The 16,256-nt window shown below is 39.0% G+C and overlaps 2 protein-coding genes across 3 annotated transcripts in view; both read right to left on the minus strand.

Annotated features, from left to right (window-relative positions):
- The window catches only part of igsf5b (immunoglobulin superfamily, member 5b), a 190,574-nt gene extending 189,354 nt beyond the window's left edge, over window positions 1-1,220 (minus strand). For both annotated transcript variants that reach the window (XM_028800190.2, XM_028800189.2), the window contains exon 1: window positions 1,008-1,220. The gene's annotated coding sequence lies outside the window, so the exon portion shown is untranslated. The remainder of the gene's footprint in view (window positions 1-1,007) is intronic.
- Window positions 1-16,256, minus strand: part of pcp4b (Purkinje cell protein 4b) — a 679,051-nt gene that overhangs the window by 601,996 nt on the left and 60,799 nt on the right. The gene's annotated exons all lie outside the window — the stretch shown is intronic.

Consider the following 16,256-nt stretch of genomic DNA (forward strand, 5'->3'; position numbering starts at 1 on the left):
AAAGAGTTTAACGTTTCATATACTGCTTTTAGCATACAGTACAATTTTGACACATCTGTCTTAACAGAACATTACACAATATGTACTGTAAGTAGCAAATGGCTGTAAACTAAACATCTTGATGGAGTATTTGGTAGCATTTGATAAGTATACCAATATCGGGTTTGGCTAGTGTTTGTGATTAAGACATACATGAAGGTTGTTAGGGTTCTTCTCTTTAGGTGATCTATCAACTTATCCATTCATCTTCTCAATTACAGTCCAAGGTTACGTTGAGGTGGAACCTATTAAGGTAACATTGGTTATGTGATCAGAGCCAAAATGAGATCAATTACAATGGAAATGCAGCACAGTAAAATAAAAAAAAAATACAGTTTATCAGTCTATTAATTCATCTTATCAAGCTAGATAGTTATATAATAATTATATTAGAATAATGCTAGTTAACTCTATTAATTTACTTTGCATTTTCTTCAATCATTTACAGTATTATATTTAGAAGCATTCCAGTGTGAACATTATTACTATGCATCTAGTTACAATGATTTTTCTAGAAAATGACAGCTAAAATGATTAGAAATTAAATGTATGCATTATACTGTGTATGGTCTAAATGTTAAATAGGCTAAATGTAAATTCACAAATGGAACAATTACTCTCTCGGTTCAGTTTTATGTAGTAAGGGTTTGTTGGTGACTGAAACTTAATGTGATAGTAAAATCTGCCAAGAAGAAAGCAACATTGGATGTGACCCAGTCCATTACAGGACATATTCATCCTAAAGGTGTGTTTTTAGACTGTGGAGTTCAGCCAATGCCCCGACGATTAGTTTACATGAGCACAGGTTAAAAAAAAAAAACAGTAATGGAAACTGCGTACCAGCTCTGTGAGGCAGCAACACAAGCCACCCTGCCACTACCCTGTATAATTTTATACTAGATCACAAAAACAATTATGGTTTCCATACATTCAAGCATTTATTATTATTAATTGGTTATTATACTCACCGTAGTCTCATTTCACAGTTGCTGAATCTCAAAGTGTCTGGATTAACATGACCTAAAGATAATCCACAGCAGGCCAGCCATAAATATTTTTTTTTCCATTAGATCCACTAAAGCACTAATGTTAAATCCCTTAAAAAACAGTTTCAGCAGAAAGGAGTGCAGCAGTAGTCCACCCTGTGATTTCTTACTTCCTTGTTTGTTTCTCCGGATGTAATTTTTCATTCCTGCATTACTAAATGCGGACTGGTTGAAGTTCACCAGCTGCTCTGTTAATATTTAACTTTAAATATCTTGTAACAGGCACTAGAAGGGTATACTTGTGCTTTCTTTTCACACCCTGCATTAAGCACCATTGTTAATAAACTTTACAAACAGACTACAATGCCTGGAGGTGGCCACTAGGATTATTAATGTGCAAACTGAATCACAGTCAAAAAGTAAACACCGTTTTAGACAACAGAGGAAAACCTCAGTGTAAAACAATAAATAGAATAAATAAATGGAAAAGTAAATACAGTATATTCATAAACTATAGTCTGAACACACACCAGAATGACTTAAAAGGAAGAAATTTTTAAAAAGAAAGGAAAACTTCTGATGTGACTTTCACAGTCACAGTGAGGCACTACGCAGGTGTGTCCCATAACTTAGCATGCCCTTTTTAATAAGCTAGTGTGGCGAGTGGCTGGGGGTGGTACTCAGCCAGGACGCCCTGAAGAGACAGGAGGAGGGCTTACGCCTCCTCCAGACCTCGAGGGGACAACTGCCCTGGTGGCTTTGGGGACCACGGGAGCAGAGCTTAGAAGCTCAACCCTATAGGGGCCCATGGTCACCGCCAGGGAGCGCCCCGATGCCTGTGGAGCCCTGGCCCTCAGCACTTTCACCACACCCGGAAGTGCTGGAGGGAAGAAGACCAGGGACACCCAGAGTGCTTCCTGGTGCACAGCCGGCACTTCCGCCACACCAGGGAGTACCGGCCGATGCTCATTGGGAGGCACCTGGAGCACGTCTGGGTGATTATAAAAGGGGCCACCTCCCTCCATTCGATGGCTGGAGTCGGGAGGAAGAGAGACAGAGCTCGGGAGGAGAGGAGTGGAGGTGGACGTGAAGAAAGGCATAGTGGTGTGGCCTGGACTTTGGGGGAGTGTTGGGTTGTGTGCTGTGTTTTCACTTGTAAATATTGTAAATAAACGTGTGTGGGCTTGAACCAACGATGTCTACCTGTTTGTATCCGGGCTGTTCCCCACACTAGTTAATTTGGTGGGCCTCTCTTGAAGTGATGTTACATGACCAGCAAACCACAGCATAGAAAATTGCACTGGCCATTGCAGACTTATAGAAGATTGTCATTACCCACTGTAAAGAAACACAGTCCACTAAGAAAAAAAGAGTCTGCTCTGACCTTTCTTGAGTAGTTCCTCTGTGTTCCAAGATCAGTCCAAACTGTCATTGTTGTGGACCCCCAAATACTTATAGGAGTGGACCACTTCTACATGACATAATTTTGGTGGAATATAGCAAAGGACTAACAGTAGGTTTAGTGATGCTAACGTCCCCAATGTGTTCTGCGAAACAGATGTAATGTGAAGGGACCAGAAGATTAACATGTATCAGAAAACAAGCAAGTTCATAATTATGAATTCTCACTAACCTTTATGACAAATCAAAAATAAAACTGTAAATTACACTTGAAGTGCAAGCAATTAAGTCTATACCAAGAAATCAAGAAAATTCAAAATGCACAGACAGGGTTTAACATAGTTATTTAAGCCTCAGATAACCCAGAACATCAGAGAAGGACATTTTATGTTGTTACAATGATGACATCATGCATTGCCCATTAACATGCTTATTCCACAGTTATATGGTTTTAACTGTACCACAAAATGGTGACACCTATGAAAACCAAAATGGTGTCAAGGAAAGATGCAAATAATTTTAAACAACTTGCAAATGAAACCAAATTAAAGAAGTAATTTTAGAAATTAGGCATGAGTAAAAAATTTTCACTATGAATTTCATAATACAAAATAGTACCAATATAAAATTTGTTCATTTGTCATGTATTTTGTATAAGACATTACCACATAACAAAAATGAAACACAGTGGCAAACCAAATGCTGAGCTCATCAGTTATTTCCCAGATTAAGGATATCCTGAGTAAGTACAAGTTGATTATCTTGCAGTATTTTGGATTTCCCATAGGTAAGGAAAATTAGACAGAATCTGCTGATAATCAAAACAATTTGCAAACTTTGCAAAGTTTTGCTTCCTTACAGTGGAAGCAACACTACAAATTTGACAGCGCATTTGCAACCGAATCAACCAAAAAATATATAGAAGTCAAAGCTGAAACCTTGGCCACTAGACCAGTGGGACAAATTATTTTGTAGCAGTCTTTATGCAATAAATTTCCAACAATGTTCCAGAGAGCTCAGAAAATTACCAAATGAATTGGAATATTCAGTACATCACTAGTAGCATGATGCCTTTCTCTGTTGTTGAATTTCATTGAAACAATAGAACCAAAGTATAATATGCCAAGCCAACAAAGCTTTAGCAGAACTCTTATTCCCAATCTGTATGATTATGTAAAGGAGAAACTAATCGGTGCTATTGCAGAGTCAATTGCTCTGACTACCAAGTGTTGAATGTCTAGCAGTTTCTGAAAGCTATATAACAATCATAGCTACTGTCACCATATCAACTTGGGAAATGGCAGGCTACATACTTCAGAAAAGGCTGCTATATGAAATTCACACCAGAAACAATTTCAGTACTGCATTCTGCTACAAAAGAATGGAAACTTGAACAAGCAAACCATCTGACTACAGCTGTAACAGACAATGTACACAACAAGCACATTAGTGTATGTGAAAGTAGGCTGGGACTGCATCACACACACAGACATAACTTGGCAACCCAGAAAGGCTTTCGGGTACCTACTGAACAGCAGAAGTGTAAGAAAAGCACATTGTCGTCTGAGATTCATACAGTGTGTTTTACAGCACCAGAAGCAAATATCTGAAAACTCATCTAGTTTGAAAAAGTAATCCAATCTGTAAGTAAAAAAACTACAGTTGGAATAAAAGTTGATGTTCAACTAGGAGAAGAAACCAACCACCTATTCGGAGGTGAAAGCTTAAAAGGAGGGTCTCAACACAACAGCTTAACTTGGAAGGCACAGGATAAAGGACAAAGGCGAACTCTGGTAAATGTTACCTCAATTTGTTCTCTGCCTGTCAAGGGCATGTTTATATGTTGTGTACCCTTCAGAATGTACAATTTTGGTTTTCCCACCAACAGTGCAGACATCTTCACCTGCCAAAAATATATAGTTATCTTAGAGTTAGTCAGGAAAATATGTGCTTTGCAGGACCATGACAGTAATTTAAATTTGATTTGGAAAACCAAAAATTGCATTGACTCAGTTTGTTTAGACAATTCATCCATTTCTTATTCAGACTTTCCAGGAACCACCATAGTCAGTGCACAGCTAACAGCAGCAGCACCAATTTAGTCACAGGGTGAGTGGGTAACACTGAGATGAAGGACTAAGAAGTCAAAATTTAGCACCCAGGTCACAAATTCAATATTGAACAGATCCTCAGCACTCGGAAATGAGTCTGTCGAGGCTGAGAACAATAAAGGGTTCATAATTGGTAACTCTATAATACAGAAAGTTAGAATTCCAAGCTATGTTAATCAAGCATTTCAAATTAAATGCCTCCCTGGAGCGAAAGTATCCAACATAGTGGCTAAACTGGATTTTCTGGCAGACAATTAAGTATCTATTTTATCATTGCATTTTGGAACTAATGATACCATTTTACAGCAATCTGAGGTATTAAGGAAGAACTTTAAGAATTTAATTGTGTCTGACCCCTTATCAAGATTACATAGAGGAAATAGTAGAAGAATGCAGTCCCTTCATGGCTGGTTAGAGACATGGTGTGCACATAAAAGCAGTTCAGTTTTAATACTGTTCAATAGAGTGTGCTTCTTGCAAAGCTGTAAGATTTTGGGATGCCCACAACCACTTGTAACTGGAGGTGGTGAAGTTAAGCAATGCTGTTTCAGCTAAACTAATAATAAGTACAGGAACTACTCAAGGCTGTTGCTTCAGTCCCAAACTTTATTCGCTGAACACATATGATTGTTCATCTATTTGCAAACATATCTATATTGTTGAATTCGCAGATAACCTAACCATTCTTGGATTGATAATGGTCAAAAATCAGTCCCAGGATCAGCAGCTGGTGACTGATACATTCAGCTATAGAGAAGAGAATGACCTTGTTCTAAAGCAACCAAGACTAAGGTGTGACACCCCGTGTAGTGGGAATTAGGAACACCAGCCTACACTCTAGGTGTCTAGTATGTGGGACCGAGCGTGACCAGGATGATAGTGTAAGACAGGGAGACACGGACACAAAAAGGGTTGGGTTTTTTTTTTTTAAATAAAGTGAGGTTTTATTTACAGGTGCACTTAAAGAAAACAAAAATAATGCCCTGCAGAATTTATATATTAATACACAGTCCAATACCGCAAAGGACACACAAAAACAGTAAGTAAACGAAGCCCAAAAATATTGACTATACAGTATACAGTATTTATAGTATTGAATGAAAGTCCCAAATGAAAAAGAATACTGCATACAAACCAGTGAAAATCATATATACACAAACCAAAATGAAGCTGTCTTCCTCCACAGTGCTCCAAGTCAGGAAGCTGCTCCTTCAAACAGTGTATACAGGATTCACCAAAACAAAAAATATTCAAAATACAGAAAAAGTGAATATACAAAAATAAACAGTGCACCAATAACCACAACTCAAATAAATACCTCCACCAAAATTACTCCAGAGATATTTATATATATATATACAAGAACAAATATTTACAAAAAGCAAGGCACAAGCCGTAATGCTTGGTAAATTCAAAAGCTGTTCTACCGAGTACCTTTCTCTAAGAAGATCTAGTCAGAAAAGAACCAAACCTCTAAGGGCCATGATTCCTTTTTACATTCGGTGCCCTTGTGCCGACCAATTAAGCTGTCCTACGTCATACCTCTACAACCACGTGATGACGAGAACGCGTCTGCGAGAAGTGGCGTCTCCTGCCCTGCAAAAATACTTTAATAGTTCAAGCAGCCGGAGTGCGCGCGCATAGCTGTGCCGGCTTTTGAGACGCAAACTGCGCTTCTGCCTTAAGTTAACGTAAGCACTTTAAAATTTTCACGTCCTTCCCCTGAGATACTGCCCAGACAACTACAAACATGGGATCCCTTTTCTTGGTGCCATGGCCCACCTGCCAAGTTGTTTTGCCTGCCTAAGGAAAAGTCATCCCAGATGGAGGATTGCAGGAATCGTGGGAGAGAGGGGTCCTTTCATCGGATTGGCTGGCCCAGCACTGTTTCAGCTGTGGAATGGCCAAATGGGGGAGGCAGCTTGAAGGATGAGGTCTCCAGGACTCTATACAAATCCAAATCTTATTATGGGATATATCATCTACTGTCAAATTCTGCTCTGTACTTCTAAAATTTATATTTTTTATTTCTTACTATATTGAGAAATTGTTCTGTTCTGTGTACTGTACTGTATTGTATTGTATTGTATTGACCCCCTTCTTTTGACACCCACTGCACGCCCAATCTACCTGGAAAGGGGTCTCTCTTTGAACTGCCTTTCCCAAGGTTTCTTCCATTTTTCCCTACTAGGTTTTTTTGGGAGTTTTTCCTTGTCTTCTTAGAGAGTCAAGGCTGGGGGGCTGTCAAGAGGCAGGGCCTGTTAAAGCCCATTGCGGCACTTCCTGTGTGATTTTGGGCTATACAAAAATAAACTGTATTGTATTGTATTGTAAACTGCGGTAAACTAATACTACGACGCTCAACTTTTTTTTACTCCTTTAGTGTTATGGGGTCGCGGGAGGCACACGCAGGCGTGGAGGACCGACAATGCCATCCCGGCCGGTTAATGGCAAGGCTGTCTCTCCAGTCTACACGAGACCTACCGCGACACTCTCCAAAAGGCGCTAATAATGTCGGTAAAGACGTCTATCTGCATTCTATAAAAAGGAAAAAGGCAAGTTTCCTTTCTTTATACTTTAACTTTTTATCCCAATCAAATGCCTCTCAACACTGCAGAGGACACTTAACAAATTTTATTTAATTACAGGTAATGCCAGTAAGGCACATTACCACAAATGGAGCTTACTCTAGGAAGCACCCCCTTCCTCCACGGCCACCATTTATTAAAGGTACTGAGGTGGAGCAGGTAGATGGCTTTAAATTCTTTGGCCCGTATATTTAAAAAAATTGACTTGGTTAATTACAGTTTTTAACCAACTGCTTAAACACTATATCTTGAACAGTCAGCTAGAGAACCATTTGTTTTAATTCAGTCCTAAAAACAATCACACTATTTGTAGAATTACAAACTGTGTTCCTCTTGTTAGTGTCATATCACAGATTGGTTGCACAATTTAATCAGATATCCAAACACAAATTCCGTTGGTAAAGCACACTTAACACCATACAACAAATCTGAAAACAGTCTTCTTTTTAATCAAACACAAGATGTTGAAACTTAAGAACAATTAGCACTCAGCTATCCAACTGAAAACACTGTGTCATATCGCTTTACCCTCGATGCTAAGCTATTGACTGCTTATAAATGAAGCCATATGTATACGTATGGGTGAACTTACAATGTATAGTAGACAGGGAGCTGGATAAAGATGAAGATGAGGATGGGGATGAGGAAGAGGAAAGCAAAGAACTGTAATATCAGATAATATTTGTGATACTGAGGTTGACCATGTGCTTGTCAATGGTTTGACAATGAAAGGCTGGGCAACAAGTGCATCCAAATCTCTCTCGCCCATCCGCTGCTTCCATAGTCCACACCTTCAGAATTGAGAACAGGTAAAGCACTTTATCTTTATGGCATTTAGCAGACGTACATTGAATAATTACAGGGACAGTCTCCCTGAAGCAGTAGAAAAATGTTTATATTACCAGTGTTGGATAGATTACTAAACAAAAATTACACTGTACTTACATCTTACACTTTGTTTTATTGATTGCAGCTCCCAAAGATGCATTTTGTGTGTGTGTGTGTTATTTGTGTGTGTAGAACTGAAAGACTACCTCATAATGGAGGCAGACAACGACTCCTGTCAGACACACAAGAACAAGAAATTGTGAATGTAGTCATGGCCAACATTATTCACTTATGGGAAATTCAGAGCAGAGTCATAGAAGATCAGCAAACATTCCAGGGTATAAATCAAATCAGCATTTCTACTATTGACTGCATACTGCATCATAACATCCTGAACATGAAGCAGGTATACGGTACAAAGTCCTTTTTGAAAAGAAATCAGACCAAATCAAGATCCAATGCCTGTAATATGTATAGGTAAGATCACTGCAACCTCATACAGTATGTAGTACCAGGTCATGGTACAGTAAAAAGTACAATACTGATTTAATGTACATTTAAACTTCAAACTTTTTACTGTACAGTGTGCTCATCTCTTTCCTTTCATTGTAGAGAATTTTTTGAGCTTGATGGCAGTGACACACCACATGAATACATCATTGTTGATGAGGCTGAATTTAACTTCACGAAAAGAAGGAGAAGGGACCGCAGAATTATGGGGCTGCGTGAGATTGTGGAAATCCCTGGGTAGCGGGGGAGACAATTGTGACCATGTGTGCACCATGACATTTGGGGCCTTTACCAAACAGCACATCTGTTGAATTTCCTAGATCACCTTTTTGAGAATGTTGAGCGACAACACAAAATTAGACTGGAAGAGCAGAATTGTCACAATACAGTACATTGTGATTTGAAACAATATCAATTTGCTCTGAACTATAGCCGTACGTAACTGGTTCACTGATCATTCCAGGTTTTCCTGTTGTTCTCACTAGCATGTTACCTATTTCTCAACCCATTGAAGAATTCTTCTCAGTATGGCGGTGAAAGGTTTATGACTGGAAACCTTACGATGCAGGGACTCTTCTGTGGGCCATGGAGGAAGCCTTTGGGGATTTCACTTTAGAGTCCATCCAAGCCTGGATGAGACACAGATGAGTATATTTTCCTTACTACCTTAGAAGAGCAAACATCTTGTGTGACACTAATGTGGTTATGTGGCCTTACCCAGCTCGTAGACGCAATGCTGAAGAATAATAACTATTTTTATTTACTGTAACTTTTTTATTTTAGTTTTACAGCAAGTATATATATTTTTTTCTTTTGTTGTGCATGAGTTTATGTACTGTAGCATGTGGAGCAGTGCATTTGAGAAAAATTAAAATTTGAAACTTGGTCTTGCACATGAGGTATCTGTACAGTTTCATAATTGTATGTTGAGTACTACCAATGGAAACCTTGATATGTATGGTTCCTGCTTGTATCAAGTTTTTAGAGTAGTTTTTTTTACAGTTTTTCACAATTGCTAACACACAAAAATGACATGCATAGCACAATTATTCAAACTGACACACAGAGAGCAAAACCTCTTCTCAAGTCTCTAAAACTCTAAACACATTTCCTGCTTTACACACATTTTGCAATTCAAAATGGCACTTTCTAAATGCACTGAACATGGTTCTCTGCATAAGACACAACAATCTGACATAAAGTCACATGTTTGCCATTACAACACACTGCCATTCAAAAGGACAGAACATGAGCTAATTGGCCAATATATGTGCCACCTGGCCAAACACCTCAATGGTTAATTGTTACCACTTCAATCAGGAAGTAAGCACTATAAAAAGACCACAGGTGAGCACCTTTTTTTCAAGAACAATGGAAGACATTGCAGAGAGAGGAAGAGGAAGAGGGAGGGTGAGGATGAGAGGGGGAGGAAGAGTGAGAGGTAGGGGTAGAGCTGGTATAGGAGGTCATGGGCGAAGAAGACAGCAACTGTCAAATGAAATCAGAGCAACCTTAGTTGATCATGTCATCAACCATGGGCTGACAATGCAAGAGGCTGGACGTAGAGTGCAGCCCAACTTGAGCCGTTTTACTGTCGCCTCTGTCATCCGGACATTTACACTGGAGCACAGGTATGCAACCAAAATGTCTTTCACACTGTGTAGTACACCCCATGTCATAGTGTATCAGTTGGGTGACACCTGTGTACTTCATGAATGGCTAATGTCATACACTAACTGTACAAGTTTCCTGTCCAATTTACCCTACTGTGGGGGAATCTTTAGGCTGCATTGTCCAAGCCCTATATTTTTGTTTTTTGTTTTTGTAAAGGACTGAGAGACGCAACCATGATGGAGGAAGGGGCAAAATGTTCACAGGGGTACAGGAAGCTGCCATTGTAAACTTGGTCTTGGAGAATAATGAAATCAGATTAAGAGAAATTCAAAGCAACATCATCCAAGATAACACCATATTCACCAACATTCAACGAATCAGTCTGTCCACATTGGCTCGCATTCTCAAGCGAAACCAAATCAGCCTGAAACAATTGTATAAGGTGCCTTTTGAGAGAAACTCTCAAAGAAACAAAGAGATCAGATGAGTATATGTGGATGTAAGTACAATATTGACTGCAGCACATTACACGCAACATTGTTTCCCAGTGTACTGGATAACACCATATTGACTGATTTTAGTTCATTGTTTTCAGGGAGTACTGGAAATGGATGCTCATGCAATCCCACATGAGTTCATCTTCATAGATGAGGCTGGTTTCAACCTACCAAAGACCAGAAGAAGGGGAAGAAACGTCATTGGCCACAGAGCCATTATAGATGTTCCTGGCCAACGTGGTGGGAACATCACAATGTGCGCTGCCATCTCCAAAATGCATGGTGTCCTCCACCGTCATGCCAACCTTGGACCATACAACACAGGCCATATTCTAACATTTCTGGACAGACTCCATAACATTCTCATTCCACCAGAGCGTATGAATGATGCAGACCATGCAAGAACCCGGTATGTTGTAGTATGGGACAACGTGAGCTTTCATCATGCAGCCCCAGTCCAAAATTGGTTTGCTGACCACCCACTGTTTCTCGTGCAATACCTTCCACCATTCTCACCATTTCTGAACCCCATAGAAGAGTTCTTTTCGGCATGGCGGTGGAAGGTATAAGACCGGCAGCCCTATGTGCGTATGCCTCTTGTGCAGGCTATGGAAGAGGCATGTGATGAAATTGATGTGGGTGCGATTCAGGGATGGATAAGGCACTCAAGGCGCTTCTTCCCTCGATGTCTGGCAAGGGAAGATATTGCCTGTGATGTGGACGAGGCATTGTGGCCAGACCCAGCTGAGAGGCAAGATGCTGCCTAATTATTTTTCTTGCCTCTTTTTTTTCTATATATTTCTTCTGCACATTTTCTTTTTCAGTTTACTGTTTTTTCTGAGCATATTTTTGTTCGCTCCAATGTAAATATATCTGCTGTGCATATGTTGCACTGACTTGTTTGGTGAAAAATAAAAAAATAAATGCATGTGTGTGTATCTGCAAATATTTCTGTGCATGTGAACACTCTAATTTTCAACAATTTGGACTATTTTAGCATTGTGGCAGAGCATACTAAAGATGAGAGTGCTTTTCATTTTGCCCAACAGTGTGTAGTTGGTTAGACAAAAATCTGGTGATATAACTGACATGTGTGCCATTTAGTGCAGTAGTTTGATTATGATCATTATATATGTAGTTTTGGTTGCAGTGTTTCATTTTGCAGGATATGTGAGGTGTTTTGCTCTTTGGGTGAGGTGTTTTGTGAATTGTGCTAAATGATTTGCAACAATGAGCCTTGTTGTCAAAATTGTGCTTTAGCAATTGTAAAAAACTGTAATTGATTCTTGTTTTGCCTTGTGGTCATTATATTTGCAATCATTATTTTTTGCTTGTGTGTGTCATCTGAGTGAAATGTTTGCTTTAAATAAAGGAGTGAATGATTTTGTGAGATGTTATGATATTATGTTTAGTGAATTAGGGTACACTCAGTGAAAAGTGTTTAAGTAATTGGGAAAAATTTGTAATATTTCGGCCATTATCAAGAAAGCCGGAGTGAATCAACAACCTCTTATTCAGGCCTAGAGGGGATTAGTGGAGAGTATTCTAACCAGAGGCACCACCGTGTGGCCCTAGAATACCACACGGAAGGAAGGGAAGGCCCTACAGAGGATTATGAGGACTGCTGAGAGACTAATAGGACGTCATTTATCTGATATTGAGACTTTATTCACCCATCATTGCCAGAATGAAGCTAGGGCTATCCTTAAAGACTCAAACCACCCAGGTGATTCTCTGTTCATGTGGAGGATCTGAGATCCACCTCAGACACAGCAAACCAGAGAGTGTCAAGGCCCACAGCCAGCACTATTATAGTAGCTTTTTTCCAGTGGTTATTCAGTGGTTACCAGATTGATAGTTGAGGACATTCAGGTTGGGGAAATATATCCTCTCCCCCAACATATTTCTTCAATTACTTAAAAGCTCGAGTTCTAAGTCATATTACTTTTTTTAGTATGCATTACCCTCTTATTATACATTATGAGACCTAAAATACGGCTTTACTAAATATCAGAGCATTAACCAGCAAGGCTTTCTACATTAACAATCTTATCAGTGATAGGAAAACCGGATTTCTTACATAAAGTAAAACATGGTTCAACTCTGATGGTGCAGCAGTGTTCATTGAAGCAGTACTTCCAAATTACAGATTTGTTCATTCAGTTCACCAAGGCAAAAAAGGCAGCAGTTTAGCGAGTATTTACTCAAGCCGGTTAAACTGTAAAGATGCCTATTTTGGTACTTTCGTCTGTTTCGAGTATCTTGCCATGGTTAGATAGATAGATAGATAGATAGATAGATAGATAGATAGATAGATAGATAGATAGATAGATAGATAGATAGATAGATAGATAGATAGATAGATAGATAGATAGATAGATAGATACTTTATTAATCCCAAGGGGATTCAAGTTATTCAAGTGTGATTGTTTTTGTGGTGATTGTATTTAGGAGACCCATGATATTGTATACTGTATGTACCACAGGGATTTATCCTGGGTGTGCTGCTTTTTTCAGTCTACATGCTTCCATTAGGTAGATTATCTCAAAAAACAATATGAGCTACCACAGCTATGTAGATGACACACCACTTTATTTATCAATAGTGCCTGATGATCCTAATGCTCTTGGCTCTCTGATACAATGTCTTAGCAGTATTTCCTAATGGATGAGAAGTAAGTTTCTCAAACTAATTAAGCAAAAAACAGAAGTCTTTGACTGGCAAATATGGAAACAGAGAGGGTATTAGAAATAAACTGGATTCCATAGGTTTATAAGTCAAGGCAGAGAGTAAAGAATTTAGGGGTAACTATTGACTCGGACCTAAACTATAAATCACATATTAACCAGATTAAGGAATATAGCAAATGTTAGACCTCTTATAACTTTACAAGAAAAATTAGTTCACGCTTTTGTTTTTAGTCGACTAGATTTCTGTAATGCACTCCTAAAAGGACTATCTAAGAAAGACATCAATCGGTTGTGACGAGTGCAGAATGCAGAAGCCAGAATCTTAACTAGAAAAAGAAAATCTGAGCACATCTCATGAGTTTTACTGTTGTTACATTGGTTACCTGTGACTTTAAAATACTACTAATGGCATATAAAGCCTTAAATAATCTCCGTCCTACTGTATATTTTGGAATGCCTGTCCCCTACATTCCAAGTTATAACCTTAGATCTTCTAATGGTGGTATTCTTATAATTCCAAGAGCTAAGCTTAAAAGAAGTGGTGAGGCTGTGTTTTGCTGTTATGTACCTAAAATTTGCAATAGTTTACCAATAGACATTCGCCAAGCTAATACTGTGGAACATTTCTAAAAAACTGCTAAAAATCCATTGTTTTATTTTTTTCATAGCTACATTTTAGTTGTACTCCTAATGAACTATATGGGCAAAGAATGATCATATTCTTCAGGGAACTGCAATCTTTACAAATCTCTACTTTTCTCTGCTGTCTTTTCCGGTTCTTCTAACGAGACAATCTGCACCACCACCACCTGATCAAGGCACCATGCAGTCACCCATGATGACGGAATGAAGACAGGCACTCCAGCTGTCCATGAGACCAACTTTATCAAATCATCTCATATGCAATCCTGGAAACAAAGAGGAATGACTTAAGAACATCTGTGTTAGGTAGAATTCCCAGTGGGGGCTAAGCAGTCTTTTGGCCTTGGAACCACTGCAGATTTTGTTTTTTCTCCAACCTATCTGAAAACATCACTGAACTCATCTTTACAGACATACATCATGACACTGTATAAAAGGATGCCACTCTTTAATATTTATCTGTTTTTATGGTCGTTTAGATTCATTTGTTTTATTTTTCTTTCTTTGTTACTTACTCTTTAACATTATTGCCTTATCTTGTTTGTTTTTCTTTTCTTGTAACTTATCCTTGACATCTTGCAAAGCACTTTGAGCTACACTGTTTATAGGAAAATGTGCTATATGAATAAATGTTGTTGTTATTGTTGGAAATATACCATCAATGCTGGTGTACATTATAGTTTTTAACAGAAATTGGAGGTGGTATACAGAGGTTACTTTTTATACTGTTGATCATTTATTGTTATTATTATTTGTTGTGTTGTTGTGTTTATTGTTGTTTGTTTGTTTTTATGGAGAGAACTGCACAAGAGTCCCAATGTCCATTGTCATGTGCCTGTGCATGGGAGACAGTTTAAGGGCTTTGATGACGGTAATTAAACTCTGGACCAAGGGTTGGCGATATGTTCTAATGCCTTCTCTTCTTCTCCCTCTGCAGAATGGCAGATTAACAGCCATTCAATCACTGACGTCACTTCCATTGTCTGTCTACATGGACCTGCCCCATCCTACCACATGTACATATAACCTGAGAACTGGCCATCATGTTTCCAGTTCTGTCCTGAACTCTCATCTGAGAAAACGTCTATGCATTTTCAAAATTTCAATTATACAGGGTCACCAACCATTTATCTTTGTCTCCTTTTTTACACCATATGGGGATTGGTGGCAGGATTGGCACTCCAGAAACTGTAAAAAACCTCACACTGTTCCCTTGCATTTGAACTAGGGTCACAACCCAGGTGGTTCGTCGTGTGGTGTGTAAATGACAAATGAAGGATCTCATCTAATCTAATATTGTTATTAGCTACCTGTCTGGAAAAAACAGCAATGTGAAGCAGTGTATAAAAAACTAAAAATAAAGCTTTCTACCTACATAACAAGCAAGTAATGTCCCTGTTTATTTAGAATATTAGCAAATATATTTTACTGCAGCAGTTTAAATTATATGAGTGAAAGAGAGAGAGAGAGGGGGATGATATTACTGTGCTAACAACAAGTTACAATTTTCTGGTTTGTTTAGACTCATTCCAGAGGTCAGACACTAAATGTCAAACATTAAAAATGAGACTGGCAGGATCCCAAGAATAGCACAGGCCACAGAAGCAGATGATGAGCTATCTCAAGAGATTATTGCCTCGAAGGAAAAGATGCCATTGTAGGATTTACTTTGGTGGCTTTTTCAGTGTTACCGATCCAAATGTAGGAATAGATTCTAGCAGGGTGGATTAGGTAGGAGCAGATGTTGTATTTCTCTTAACAGACTAGTAGCTGGTGGAGAGAGAATGCAGGCAAATTCCCAATTTCTGCTTCTTTGACCAAATCATACTTTTCTGTTCCTGCTATATCTGTATCCAGTAAGCAAGTGTTTTCGACAGCAGGGGATATTGTCTCAGCAGAAAGATCTCAACTACATGCAGAAAGCACCAACACACTAATTTTTTATAAAAAAGAAATATGACATTCTAAGTTCTTCCTAAGCTCCACTCATAGCCCATAGTTAAAGGGGCAATAAGGCATTCAGGCAGGAAATACAAAGACAGCAGGTTGTGAGTGCCATTTCCTGGAAGGGATGCCTACACAGAAGGACAGAATGTGTTTGCTTCCCAGGGGCATGTTTTAGCCCCATACAAACAGTGGCAGCATCCAACTTGTGGAACAACTTTATGGATACCCACAGGGCAGGCTGGGAATTACAGTCCCATTGGACATCCCTCTCAAGGTTCTTGGATGCCACCAATGGGAGCAGCAGGGGAACAATATACCCTCTTTGAAGGGCTTCCACCTAACTGGCAAAGGCTTCCAGTGTGCAATGCTTTGGCACTGGAAGTACTCCCATTCAAGTCAAGT

The sequence above is a fragment of the Erpetoichthys calabaricus genome, chromosome 4, assembly GCF_900747795.2.
Source record: "Erpetoichthys calabaricus chromosome 4, fErpCal1.3, whole genome shotgun sequence".
NCBI classification, from domain to species: Eukaryota; Metazoa; Chordata; class Cladistia; order Polypteriformes; family Polypteridae; genus Erpetoichthys; species Erpetoichthys calabaricus.